Source organism: Carassius gibelio, chromosome A9 (genome assembly GCF_023724105.1).
Source record: "Carassius gibelio isolate Cgi1373 ecotype wild population from Czech Republic chromosome A9, carGib1.2-hapl.c, whole genome shotgun sequence".
NCBI classification, from domain to species: domain Eukaryota; kingdom Metazoa; phylum Chordata; class Actinopteri; order Cypriniformes; family Cyprinidae; genus Carassius; species Carassius gibelio.
In genome coordinates, this window is record NC_068379.1 from 5,542,369 (window position 1) to 5,557,778 (window position 15,410).

General features: G+C 37.0%; 1 protein-coding gene across 4 annotated transcripts in view; it reads left to right on the top strand.

Moving 5' to 3' along the window:
• LOC128019516 (ecto-NOX disulfide-thiol exchanger 1) overlaps window positions 1-15,410 on the top strand; it is a 76,462-nt gene that overhangs the window by 801 nt on the left and 60,251 nt on the right. The window lies entirely within an intron of this gene.

The window sequence follows — 15,410 nt, forward strand, 5'->3', positions numbered from 1 at the left end:
TATCGTGTCACCTGGGCACCCGCTTCAGCACCATGGAGAGAGTCCTCATCTGCTCCATCTCTAGGCTCGTTGATGATCAACTTTTGTGTTATGTTTGTTGTGACACTGTCTTGTTTATAAGAAGGCTGTGTTTGCTTTGACACCAATCTAATACAAATACAACTTTTAAAGTCACATGGCATTCTAAATATGTGGCTAATGATTTAAAAGCAATATTATAGGCCTACTTGCAGACATGCTGTTAGTCTGAATATCATTAGAACAATCCGTCCCATCCATCGAGAACATTACAAACTGTTCATTACATATTCTAAAGAACTACCCTGCTTTTAAAAGATATTGATTGCTCTGAGCAAGCGATGTAGCTGTAGGACTACAGAAAGTAGTAGATCAAAAAGAAGCCTGTCTTTTGTTGAAATGGAGAATTAGAAATGGTTGATTTCATTCTGATTAGAGCATAAACAAAAGTCAATTGCAAAACCTGCACATTTCTGTTGACCTTTTAGTTACAGTATGGGAAAGTGCTCTTGAAATCTTAAGCTGTTGTTGTTATGAGGCACTGAACTTTGTACATTGTTTTGATACAACATTATATTCCATTCAGGGTCAGTGAAGTACCTCAACAAGTAATGTTTCTGAAGCACATAATCAGTACAAAATAACCAGATCAACACTTTAATCAGAACTAGGACCTACAGTAAAGAGCTGTGATGGCAAAATCAATTTCGAATGCTTGACTTTTTTAGTAATTATGATACATAAATAATATATTTCTAGTTTGGGATGCAACAGGCACAAGAGATTTCACTCTGGGCCCCATCTGGTTCTGTGAATTACAGTGAATATAATGTGAAGACTGAAATATTTGTTTGTTTATAAGTGCATCATTTTGAAAAATGTGTTGTTTTTAGCAGAGCCTGAAAATCATGTATTTATGTATGAAAGGTTATATAAACATGCATTCAGATTGATGGAAACAAACCATTAATGCAAAACAAACCCAAAACTGACCGTCTCAGATGGATCTCTAGAGGGAGATGGATATGTAACAAGTGTACTATAAACAAGATGCTGGCTGTTTTAAGTAAACCTCTTAAATAAAAGCCTCTGATTATAGTTGCAGCATTTTTATTGCTGCTGCTTTTCTTTCAAAAGTTTTGTTCAGAGAAAAAGAGATGCACTGATTTAAATGCTCTAGTTATGGAATTAGTCTCTGATAGAAATATCAGGTAAATATAAATATATGTTACATTTATTTATTTATTTATTGCACCTCTGTATGTAGTTGCTCTTTTTTGAAAAAATGTTGCACATGTTTCTCTGCACTTAATTTATGGTAATTAGAAATAAGTATTCCCATCTATATTGACTTCATGGCAGATTCATGGAAATGCAACATTGCATTACATTGTGATGTTTTAATAGCATTATGCCAGTACTACAATTAAAATGTAAAAGCTTTAGAGAGTCATGGAAACATTTCTTCATGCACTCATCTTGTTTACAAATGCAGTCATACTACAAAAGAATGTCATAACAATCTCTTTCCTCTCAAATTAAATTATCCTCAGTAACTGGATTGGCATTGTAGTTTAGTCCAAAACTTTCCATAGTCTGTTTTTCAAATCTTTGAATCATCTGTATATGCTAAATGTATATTCTTAATTGGTCTGCTGTTGATACAAATACACTCTGGATGCAGACACGCAATCTCTTTAAAGCAATAGTTCACACAAAACTTTTAATTTGCTGAAAATGTATTCACCCTCAGGTCATCCAATATGTAGATGAGTTTATTTCTTAATCAGAACAGATTTGGAGAATTGTAGCATTACATCACTTGCTCACCAGTGGATCCTCTCAAGTGAATGGGTGCCGTCAGAATGAGAGTCCAAAGAGCTGATAAAAACATCACAAGTAATCAACATCACTCCAGTCCATTAGTTAATGTCTTGTGAAGAGAAAAGCATTGTGTTTGTAATAAATCATTAAGGCATTTTAAGTTTAAATCATCGCTTCCGGCCAAAATTCATAGTCCATAATAATGCTTGTAAACGGTGCTTGATATCTGCATTTTTCTCCCCTGATTCAGACAAGACAACTTTTTCACTGGAGAAAACACATGGATTTTGTTTTTATATTTTAACTGGAAGCAATTAATTGAATATAAATGTCTTAATGGTGGATTTGTTTCTTACAAACACACAGCTTTTCACTGAATTTGTGTGGATTACTTGTGATGTTTTTATCATCTGTTTGGACTCTCATTCGGACGGCACCCATTCACTTCAGGGGATCCATTGGTGAGCAACTGATGCAATGCTACATTTCTCCAAATCTGTTCTATTCACACTTTTCCTAATAGATTTAGGACACTGTGACGTTGATGCTATTCTGCAAGAAATGCTTTTCCTCGGCTGGCCCCTGTACAGCTGTCTCCTCAGTTTAGCAATACTAGCTGTTATTGAACCGATCTCATCTAGACCCCCTGTACTTTAGCATATGATCATGACCGCTGTTGACGAGACTGTAATTGGCCCAATGTGCCGTGTCCGAATGGCTTTGGTCACACTCGCCGTCTGCTGCCATTGTATCTCTCTGCATCTCAGAGCAGCAGTTGTAAAATCCTCCTTTGATGTTAGGATGTTTTTCTGGGATGGCTTTTCTGCCACAATAAGCGGCGTTATTCTTTGGAGGGGGTTGTGAGCCCGAAGTAAGGCTTGGCAATAAATCAAGTTATAATTTAATTTATATCGAGATCCATGGAATAAAGCGAGCAGTAAATGCAATTTGCTGCCTCTCAGATCTCTGAATAAACTTTGCTGGGTTAATACCCTTTAGTGAGAGTCAGTCTGGTGGGTCGCAACCCGAAAATGGCTCCCAGATCTGTTGCTTAGCAATTTGGTGTAGAATTTTTAACATTTTTTATTTAGAATTTGCTAGTGCATTTTACTCTTAATTACAAAGAAACAAGAGTAACACATTGAATTAAACTAGAAATTTTGAAGTAGAAAGACTTATTGCAATGATGTGCTGTGCAGTGAATTACTGATTTCCAAGATCGTGAAACTCTTAGAAACCAAAATGTCAAATTTTTGTTTGATTTTGTGGACATTTTTATTTAGTTCTGACCAATAAAACAATTTCATGTTGGGTTGCCACATTGTAAAATCTGGATTCTGAAACAATTCTATTAAATAGCCGAGGTATATAGACAGCTACTAATGAAACTCCAATGAGCAGAAATAGGGAAATGTTTTTCTTTTTAAAGAGAGCTGTTTGCAATAATTAGGTGTGAATGACTATATTTGCCTTCAGTTGAACTAGCTTTTGTTGTAATTACACGTTTTAAGTGCTAAAGTTAATTGTCCATGTCTTTTACAGTTATTTCATTCTGGCTGATTGCTGAACAACAGGGTCTGGTTTATAAAAGGGATGATTCTTTCCTCATCTCCCTTGGGTTTTCATGTCAGTTAAAAATGGAAGATTTTTGGCGGTCGCACTGGATTCATAATTTTTTTTCTGGACAGAGTGCTGCATGACTTCAGCATTGTTTCTTTGCCTTTGAGAGGTGCATTTGCTTAGCTTCTAACTGACAGGGGTGCTATGGAAAAGGAACAGATGGTCTGTCTCCCCATTACCAGCCTGTGGCCAGAGACAGATTACTATCCGCACACACAAACCTCTGCAGTGATGCAGAAGCCTTCAGGAATGGGAGTTAATGGTCTTTTCTGTCTCATTTGGTCATTCAATCCTTTCATTCTGCATGCTTTACTGCAAGAGGGCTGTGAGAGGGAACAAAACACTCAGTCTGGGTCTGCTTCTGCACAGCTGAGAAAAGGATTTTCAGACTTTTTAGATGTTATTATCACTGTAAAAAGTATTTTTGCTCAAATTGTTCTGTGAAATCAGTGCTGGCTAGGCCTTTTCTGCTCTGACATTATATTACTGTGTTCTGTTTTAAATTAGGTTTCTATTTGACTAAGGACTTTATTGAATTAAATTTTCTTGGAAACATAGTTGGTTACTATATGTGTTATGGATTAGAAAGCTAAGCTAAGGCCATAAAAGATGTAGATGGGTTTGTTTCTTCATCAGAACAGATTTGGAGAAATTTAGTATTACATCACTTGCTCACCAATGGATCCTTTGCAAGTGAATGGGTGCCGTCAGAATGAGACTCCTGTCCATCAATTAATCTCTCATGAAGCGAAAAACTTCATTTTTTTGTAAGAAACAAATCCATCAAAATGAAACAAAAATCTGAGTCCTCTATTAATAATATTGAATTCTTCACAAAAGAACTGTCTTGTCTGAATCAGGAGAGAAATATGCACAGATCAAGCCTCATTTACAAGCATAAACAGTCCAAATGAACTTTTTCACTGGAGGAAGCATTATTATGGATTATGGACTGGTAGTTTGTTTTTAATGTGTATATTTAGTTTGTTATGTGTATCTTTTCTCCAGCTTCATTTGCAATATGAAGAATCGCTTGTGTTGTGGCAGCCACTGTCCTGACCTTGCACTGCATCACTGGACATGCAGAGATTGAATAAGATAGCAGCTCTCCAGGCGGAGAGTATCGGATTGTGCCATTGCCTTGTTTTACATTAGGTTTTGGTTTTGCTCCAGGTTTTAGAGCTTGCAACACAATTCAAATAATCTGGTTTGACCTGATCTGGAAGACACAACACAAAGTGAAAAAGTAAGGTCATGCTAAGTGCACAGGACAAAGTGCTGGTTGATGTGTATTCATGGTGTATTTGCAATAACGGCGAAAATAATGACATAATTACACAACATGATTTGTATCTGATTTTTATTTGAAAAGCTCTTTCCACCAATACCATTTGGAGAGATTAGGATAATGGACAGACACAGTGTGATTGCACTGATATCCTAAGATACGGACCCTCCTTTCAAAGATGGCTTTCATCTCTTCTGTCTCTGTCCTGTTCAAGGACAAAGGCTTGGAAAGGTGGGGGTGGGGAGACAATGGAGATATAAGAAGAGCTAGACCACTGACATGAGCGCACCATTGGCTCGTAGCATTTGTAGAAATCAATGTTAAAACTTTTGGGGTCAGTAATACTTTTATTCAGCAAGGATGCATTAAATTGATCAAAAATACATTTATGTTACAAAATATTTTTATTTCAAACAAATGCTCTTTCTATTTGTCAAAGAATCCTGAAAAGAATATTGTGGCTTCCACATAAATCTGAAGCAACACTGTTTTCTACATTGATAGTATTAAGAAATGTTTCATGAGCAGCAAATCAGCATATTAGGGTGATTTCTGAAGGATCATGTGACACTGAAGCCTGCAGTAATGATACTGAAAATTAAGCTTTGCTTCACAGGAATAAATAGATTTTTTCAATATATCCAAATAGAAATTCGTTATAATTAATTTTAATAATATTTTAGAATATTACTGTTTGTTCTTTATTTTTAATCAAATAGACTTGGTGAGCATACGATAATTATTTGAAACACACAAACAATTATAAATAATATATATTATAATAAAAAATCATAAACATTATACTTAATTTGAGTCAGTGTTCTGACACTGAGGCGACTGGTTATGTCATATCTCAGCCACATAACTAGATTTTAGTGCTCTTCCACCTCCAAAATCAAAACCAATTTAACCCCTGCATCAATCTCCGCCCTGCTGCAGGTGAAGGGAGATGATGAAGAGCCCACAGCTCCACAGCTCTGAGCTTCATGCTGGATGATGCGATTCCTCTAGACATAAATGGCCAATAAGCAGAAAGTCTGTGTGTTTTCTCTCCCAGCTGAACTGCTGACTGAACAGAGCAGAGTCTCTGGCTACAGCCTGGGTAAACACAGACAGCATTTTGCATTGACGACTCTAATAAAACAACTTCAGCACAGATATTGTTGGAGCAGGGTACACCTCACAACCCAAAATCTCATCTCTGTTCCATTTCTCTTACCTAGATCACTTCAGAAATAGATCTAACTCGAAAAGCAAGTCATCTGTAGATTGAAGCTCCAGAGTTTCTCTCTTTATCACTGAGAGGAACAATTGTTCAGGGCTGGAGACAGGCACAGGGGTTTGACACACACATCGAATTATATATTAGGAACAAAGCTTTGCATTTGGCATTGGTAACACTGCACCACTTCAGCTAACCCCTGTCCTGAGCCTTGATGACATTCACACTAGTCAAGGATGACCAATGAGTCCTTCATGTCAAGTGAACTTTTAAGTGGTGACCGCTATGTCATTTTAAAGCAGGATAGTGGTTAAAAATATAGTTATATTTGGTGTAAATAAAAAAAATAAAAAAAGATATATATAGACATGCTGCTGTGAGCAGGCAAGAAATACTGGTACTTTTATTGAAAGTTCTAATCTAAGTTAATTTAAATCTAAAATAAACGTTTTTCAGCTCATCTGATTATTTTTCTTTTTTTCTTTTATGGATGCAACTCAAAAGATGCAATCAAATATTATTAATGTAACATGAGTTAAAACAGTAAAAACTAACTTCATAAAATGTATAGTTCAGTCATGACAACTCTTGGGAAAGAGAAAACATGCTGCAGCTGCAATAGAGATCTCCGTAGCAGATTTAGACAGGTGGTGCTGGTGAGGCATAGCACACAGACACAGCATTCTTGATATAAAGGTGAACGGTTCTGAGTATGTGAATACAACTGGCTGAGAACATTCAATTGAATGAACCAGTCGTAATGCAAGCAGAGTTTCATGGCAGAACGATTCATATTTAACAGCAAATGAGGTTTTATAAAATGACCTATCATACCGCCAATTACTACAGCCTTTTAATCTGGATTTATTTTATTTACTTATTCTTTTTCTGATAATAGGTAGATCAAATATTCATAATTCATTTATAAGTCACGTGAACCCGAATAGAATTATGTAAAATAATTATTTGTAAAATCAAGCTCTGTGAGACGTTAGAGTTTCTTTAAAATTAATAAGTCCCTATGAATCACTTCTGCCTGTTATGAAAAATAATCAAATTAAAGACACATTCGAGTCATCTGGAATTCAAACGGACCTTATTTACTTTCCTAATGCTTTTTCTAGGTCATATTGTAGATGATTCATCACATTATTTCACAGGAAAAAGAAAAATGCTTGTCATCTTAATCTTCAATCAAAATGTAATAACTTTAATCTGAAACAGCTTTTGTTGCATCTCTTGAGCTGTGCAGGCTTTAGGTTAGTTGTTAAAAAAGCTATTATATATAAATGAAGTCATTAAGGCTGTCCCATTTCACATACTTGTGCAGCATTCTGTCAGTTTGTGTGAGTTGGACACTTCACACACTCAACTGTTTCAGCTTTCCTCAGACCCCAGTGCTGGATGACATTTCTTTTTAATAAAATTAATACACTTAGAGTACACAGTGCATATACTGGTGCATAGTGTATAATATCTAATTCGGTTATTATTTTAGCAAACTCACATACAGTCTTGTTTAGTTTGTACTTTTCACCATCCAGTTAATTCCCATTCTATATTTAGTCTTTTTTAAGATCCAGTCTCAGATGTAAATTTTACATTTTTGCAGGAAAATGGATTGAGAATACCAATTCACATTGACTTTCCCGTCACCTCGCACTTCTGTGGATTACTTAGTAGTAAGTGTTGCATTTTAATGCTGGGGAAATGAAATCGTCTGATTTTGGCAGATCCGTGTGAGGAAAGCATCAATGAAAGGAAGAGATGTTGATGTAAGCATGTACCTGCCATGGATCTGACACCTTCTCAACGCTGAATTTAACAGGTTGCTATCCAACAAGCACGAACTGCCTTGGAAGGCTTTAATCATAAATGATCCGACAGGTCAGTCCTTATTTATTTAGTTATTTTATTTACATTTCTTATTTGTGATGAGAAGGTCACAGGTAAGAACACCAACAGAGGAAAAACATGTTAAAGCTTCATAAATGAAACATGAGCAAACCTCCCTCGCTGTCCAATCTATCTCAAACTATTTGTGTGGACAGTTTTCTCTCAAGCATGAAAGAGCAGCAGCGGCGGCTGAGGACTAAAGAGTGTGTTTTCCAATGCGATGAAGATCTCAGGTGTTCAGGGGGTGAAAGCTTGAGGATCAGACCTCACTGCCTTTGTAATTTCACTCCTGAAGCGTCAAGCCTTGTGCTAAATGAAAACTCGTTGTTGCAGTGTCACTCGCTTTTTCCACATTATGATCGTACAGATAGGAACTATATCCAGGATTTATTCAAACGCACTCAGATTGGGAATAAAAGAAATGCTGGAACCAAATGTTTTTCATGACATTGGGTTTCAATAACCGTTCTTGAACATCTTTATTCGTCTCTGCAAGTATAAAACTCTCTGACAGTGCTCACCGAAGCTACAGCGAAGAAAACTGTGTCAGCCCAGTTGTGAGCTTGTGCCTGGATTGAATGTGATGAGACAGAAAGAATGAGTGCACTGAAATAATAAAAGACAATAAACAGAAAACCCATCTTTCTATTGCACTGTCCCTGCTGCCTGCAAACAACAACAAATGCAGAGAGAGATCATTGTGTGAATAAATTGCTCTAATGAGGATTTTTACCATATTTTAAAATGTACAGTAGTTTATTCCTGTGATGCAAAGCTGAATTTCCAGCATCATTTCTCCAGTCTTCAGTGTCACATGATTCTTCAGAAATCGTTCTGATATTCTGATTTGCTGCACAAGAAATATGTATTATTATTATTAATGCTTACAGTTGTACTGCTTAATATGTTGGGAAAACCATGATACTTTTTTTTTTCAGGATTTTCTGATGAATAGAAGGTTCAAAAGAACAGAATTTATGTAAAACGGAAACATCAAACATTATAATTGTTCAATCACAAATTACTTAACTGTCACTTTTGATCATTTTAATGTATTTGTGCTGAAAAAATTAACTAATTAAGTGCACATCTGCAAATAAATAATAAAAAAATACAAATCAAGAACCACATGTCATAAAATAGTTCCCGATTTACAGCACCACTACTGTGATTTTCAAGGAAATAGCGAATAAAATAAATTCCATGCAAATAACAGCAATTCTTCATTTATTGGTGTGAGATGTCACATGATATGAAGACCCAAAGTACTCAGATAAAGATTTTCTCTTATTGGCCAATGGTGTTTCCCCATGAATGTTTCATCAACCATTGAATATCAGCCAAAAATAGAGCCTACAAAAATATGTGTAACATTATCCCACTCCCTCTCAAGGCAGCTTAAAGTCACCATTTGAAATGTGTACCCAGAAATCCCTCTCTCTCTCTCTGTCTCTCTCCACTGCAAACACACATTCACACACAATCCTAGGCATTAGCCACACTTTTCACTCCAGTGTGAGCCGAATGCACAACGTCAAGGTAGAGATTGTTTTCCACTCATTCGGCGGGTAATGTATGCTGTATGGTGATATCCCTAAGAAAGGACGGTTTAAATTTTAATGACTTTTGCTGGAGGTGGTTATTTCATTGGAAACACTTGGGTGCACAGGCTAGAACCCATAATCCTCTTTATTGGATGGCGTCTCACGGGACGTCCACCTCCGAAATGCTGCTGCGTGCTCGGGATGGTGATTGGGGTTGTCTCAGGAATTTCTTTGTTCGGTGTATCCATACTGTTTTTATCTCATCTATAGGTTTATTGTAACCAGTTTCAAGAGTTATTCTGAAGAATGATATGGGAATTAGTCATGAAATCACTGTGAATGGATGTATTTGATTTCACATTAGCAATGTGGGTTAAACAGAAAGTCTTAAAGATCAAAAAGATGTATTTCCACTTGACCCTGTAGTATTTATTTTTTTTATGCAGTAGTGACCTGATATTTAAATGTACACAGGTCAGAAACGTTTCGGAAATCTGTAATGAGGTCCATCTGTGAGACACGAATAAGAATGGTGCTCCAAAAAGGAACTTTCAAGCATGAGGACATAACAAAGAAGCAACAAAGCGCATCTTCAAAGCTGTCTTTGTGAGATGTAAATGCACTTTGATGCATGCATTCTGCTCTACTTATACTGGGTTGAGCACTCTGGAGATACAAAAATCAATAGTACCTCCAGAGTCTATGAAAGTAATTAGGCCAGATTTCCTGGATTGGAGACATACATAGAATGTTTTAGTCTGGTGTTTACGGTAAACAATACATCATTTGTATTCTCTCAAGATATGCTGCATTGACTTTGACAGGCATGCAAAACCACTCCATTTGTTTAGTTTTTTTAAAATTAATGTTACATGGAAAAGCTGGAGCACTCGGATAATGCAGTAAACCTTACCTTTATATGGTTATACACCTCTGGAACAAATGCTGTACTTCCAGATGTCTGAAATGTCTCAAGTAGGGACAGGTGAAAGTGTTGGCAATTTACTCAAAACATACTGTGACAAAGAAACCTCCAGTGATCAGACCAGGTAACCTGAATTCACGTGACTTCTTTATATTGATCAGCAAACTCTGAAACTGAAGCTTCTGGCTTGCATCTACTGAACTTCAATCTCTCTGAAAGAACTGAAAGGAATCCAAGTGTGATTTGCATGATCTGAAATTATTATAGGAAGACATGTCCGTAAACATAATCAGAAAACGCATAAGCTGTCTACCTTGGCATAGGTACACACTCGTTAACTAGATAGGGGGTTGGTTGGGTAGACAGATTGATTAGCTATAGACTGGAAGCAGCCAATATCCATGCTAAATATCATCTGCAATTGACTGATGCTCCTTCCATTTGGCCGATATCTGAGGAGATCAAGCCAACATTTTGCTGTGTGCCTTGGAACAAAAACATGCCCATCTGGCATTTTCTTTTTGTTTTTGTTTATTGGATCATGCTAATGCTATTTTCAGTGTTTGTAAAACATGTTTTGTGGGTAATGCAACACACAGGTTTTCAGTACAGCTAATATGAGTGTGAAAAAGTGTATTGCCTTGTTGGCAAATGTTGTTAACCAGAATAAAGGTAGTGAGCCATAACTTCCTGTTAGCTGAAGGTGATAGATCATGACAAAAGCTTAGATGCACTCCATCCTTTAGCCTGCGAGAGGAAGTCAGCCCTGCCTCAAGAGGTGCTCATTAGAGGAGGCGTCTCTGTTCATGGACATCATGATGAATGGAGGACACAGCACCTCAGGCTGACGGCTGTTTATCTGTGAACACTTCCTCTGCCCTGAGCCTGCCATCACAAGGCTTGCTATTCCACATGTCTATTCACTTCTCATACTGAACTCGGTGAATCATCTTGTCTCGACTGAAAATGTCCAGATCATTCACTATCACACTGCAAAAAGTGTTTTAGTGACTCATAATCTAGATTTTTGTAAATAAAAACATCCTTAGAACCAATATGTTTAGCTTTAGGCAGTATTATGTAGAACAATAAGACCTGGTTTCAGTTTTTTCTTTCGTTCTCATTTTAATCATAAGCCTCACTGAATGTTGTTGGATTTATCCATAAAACATAAATTGAGTGATTTTTGCTATTAAGCATTGTTTATTTCCATTCCTTTCACTCTCATTCATTTGTGTTTATGAATTTCCATGCAGTCACGACTGAAGAATGCACCTCTCACCCAAAACGTCCTCCAGCTAATGAGCCGTTCCCGTCAAGAGTCACAGAGCACCCACTGCTCTCCACCATATGTACAGCCACGCTACACAGTTTTCGCTCATCTAGCCATGGGTTATATGACCACGACTGCTCTACCATATGTGCACTTTTGGCAACCATGTCCCCGTATTCAGTCAACACTTGTTTCTGCTTTAACAGCAGTATTTTCTGATTTTCTTTCCGTGACTTGCAGAAGTCGTCTGTCCTGCATTTTGACACTCATCACATTCGATCTTCCCTATACTGCACAAAATTCAGCCAAGACGTGTTACTTTCCACATCTTTGCAGTAGTGCTGGAAGCAGGTGAGGCGCTTTTGGCCCACATCCACAAATCTGCTGATATTAAAGAGCCAGTAAGATGAAAATTCTAAGCTTCCTATCACTGTTTATAAGTCCTGTACATTAGGTTTAAATCCATCCAAGGTTAAAAAACATTGTCATTTTTTCAAAATATCATTTTAAAATTACCTCAATTCTCAGAGATCCCCAAACGGTTCGCACGAAGCTGTTCAAAAGATTCAGTTTCCTTAAACCCCACCTTTCAGTAGCACACTTTGTTCTGATTGGTCAACTAACATAACCAGTTTGGATTGGTTGTTCCGCACACAACTTCACGGTAAACAATGCGTTAGCATCTGTTTGGGGTGAATTATGTCTTATTCCTCTCACCGCGAAGCAAACAGTAAAATAAAAAAATTGAACAGTCTCGCTGCTTTTTCTTCTGTGTGTGTGTATTCAAGCCGCGCGCTTCAGTTTGAATCTGAATAGCGCGTTCAGCGCGGGGGCGTGGTCACATTAGATATAACGAATGGAGACATGAAAAACAGACATCGCGTTGTTTTCATATGAATTACTTTATCACAGAATATTGGTTTTTGGCAGCACTTGTTTAGTCTTAAAGTAGACATGTCAAGCTTTCTATAGATATCTCTCTCATGCCTCTTCGTTGAGTATTCACGGAGTTTGTACATGACGATCTCCGAATCACTTTATTGCTTTATTGGCATGAGAAAAACGGTACATTTGTATTGCCAAAGCAGTTGCAGCTGGGCTGCTTAAAAAATATTGCAAAAATACTAACAAAATTTATCTACATAAAGAAAACAGAAATAGGCAGAAAAGATTGCTGCATTAATTCGATTGCACACAAAAAATTGACAAAACCAACCATGCACAAATAAATAAATAAATTAAAATACTGCACGCAAAAAGGAAAAGGCTATTTATTTTGGAAACACATTCGGACAGTGGTCGTATTCCTTTTATTTTTGCAATAACCTTCTAATATATATATATATATATATATATATATATATATATATATATATATATATATATATATATATATATATATATATATATATATATATATATATATATTGTTGATAAGCCTCTAATTTGGACAGCTGAAGGACTATTTCTCATTTGGTATGCCAGAAATACAGCAGATACAATAAATACAATAAATCTTTTATACTTTCCAGGTACGTACATCTGCACTTTGTTGATGAGAGAATTTGTGAAAAGAGCAAAATTCAGTGAGTGAGTGTGCGCACTCGACAACAAAACTCAGTTTGAATGCCTCTGATTGGCCATTGCATTCCTAAACTCATATGCGAATAATTATATATAAAAAGTATAAAAATAAATATAGAACAAATAAGCCTTAATATTAATTTAATTAGATTATAATACTAGCCTGAGAATAACAATCAGGGCCCTATCTTGCACCCAGCGCAATTGACTTTGTACACCGACGCATGTGTCATTCCTATTTTGCACCCGCGCAAAGCGCACTTTTCCCTCCACAGAAGCACGTCGCTAAACTAGTGAATGAACTTGCGCTCCCTGGGCGGTTCAGCGCAAAAAAGGAGGCGTGTTCCGGCGCAAACAATCCCTGGTGCTATTTTGCTGTTCCATTAAACAATTGCGCCACTGACCAGAAAATACCTAGTCTAAAGTCAGTGGCGCGTTGCGCGTTGTTCATTATGCTATTTTAAGGGCGCATGCTTGACCATAATGTATAGCGTGCACAACGCGCATACACTTTGCTCATGTAATCTGCACAGATGCAACAGTTATTTTTGCAAATCATAAATTGTTACACTAAAAAAATATTAACACATGAGATGACGGAAATCATTGTGGTGTGCCACGAAGATGTGAACAAAATAGGCATAAATCTAGCTTATAAATTATTCAGGCTAATTATTCTCCCATCCCCATACAACACAACTTCTCTGTCTTTCACTGCTCTTACAAGAACATCAGTCTCCTTGGCTGTGAACCGCTCCTGGCGTGCGCCTGGTAAATATGCCATAATAATAGCAATCCATAATGGAACTTGCTCACCTGCTTTTAAAGGGAATGTTGGATGACACTCTGATTGGTTTATTTCACGTTACGCCCAAACCACACCTATGAATAATGAAGCTGCTTCAGACCAACCCACTTTAGATTTGCGCCGGGCGCAAGAGCCATTTATCCCGCCGGGAAAATAGCAACAGCGCCGAGACCCGTCCACAAAGTTACTTGCGCTTCACGCTTTGACACTTGCGTTTCAGATCGTTAAAATAGGGCCCTCAGTGTCGGGGGTAAAGCATTACAAGTAACTCGAGTTACGTAATCAGATTACTTTTTTACAAGTAACTAGTAATGTAATGCATTACTTTTTATTTTACAAGAGTTACTTTTTCAAAAAAGTAACGTAGTGCATTACTTTCCATTAAAAGTAACTAAGTAACGTGATTAGTTTTTTAGGAAGTGATTCAATATTGTAATGCATTACTTTTAAAAGTAACTTTCCCCTACATTGATAATAATAATAATAATAATAATAATAATAATAATAATAATAATAATAATAATAATAATAATAGTCATCTTAATATCGTCAAAGGCATCTGCCACAGGCGACATCTCTGACTATCGTCGATACATGATACTATCGATATAAATACACAACACTACTTCAAATAAAACACGCACTGCTTAAAATGTGGTCTTTACCAAGAAACGCCAAATAACAATTAAAATACAAGTCAAATCAAAGTAAATAATGTAACACTTAAGTCTATTAATAATTACCAGCCGTAAAAAATATAATATGCTCTGCAACTCATGTTAAATCATAATTATTGTTGTATTGGAATATAATTCAACACTGAATCACCGAAGGCTTGGCACATTGTTTAAGTTTGTGCAGGTCTGTCTCAAATGATAAGTCTGACATCGCTGTGTTTCCACAGAGGTTCTCCGCTCTGCTTCGCTCTGCTGATGTGACTCTGATGTCATACACTGAGGTCTGGATCCCACCCTGCCACACTAGATTACTTGACTGCGCCCAAAACCTTCTGTGGCTTTTGCAGGCCTGGTGTTTGTCAGGATGGGTGTGCACTGCTTACAGCTGACCCAGATAGCAGACCACATCTGTGAGAACACAGGCCAAACATGACCAAACCACAGCCACCTGTCCCTGCAGCATTACAGCCTGCTGAGTGGCAGGATCTCCTCCTTTATGAAGATCAATGTTACTCAAGGCAGCTGGAGAAATACTGATCATTTCTATTTGAAAGCTTTTCCCTTATGCTCAGTTAATGTAATGTTCCCTTCTGTATTTTATACAGTCCATCATTGTTCTTGAATATCATTTTTTTTGGTCATTTATATTTTCATATTTTCCTTCTGTACGCTGATCCTCAGCACGGTTTGCTGGCATCTCTAGCATCACTGTAGCTTGATCAGCAAGACTT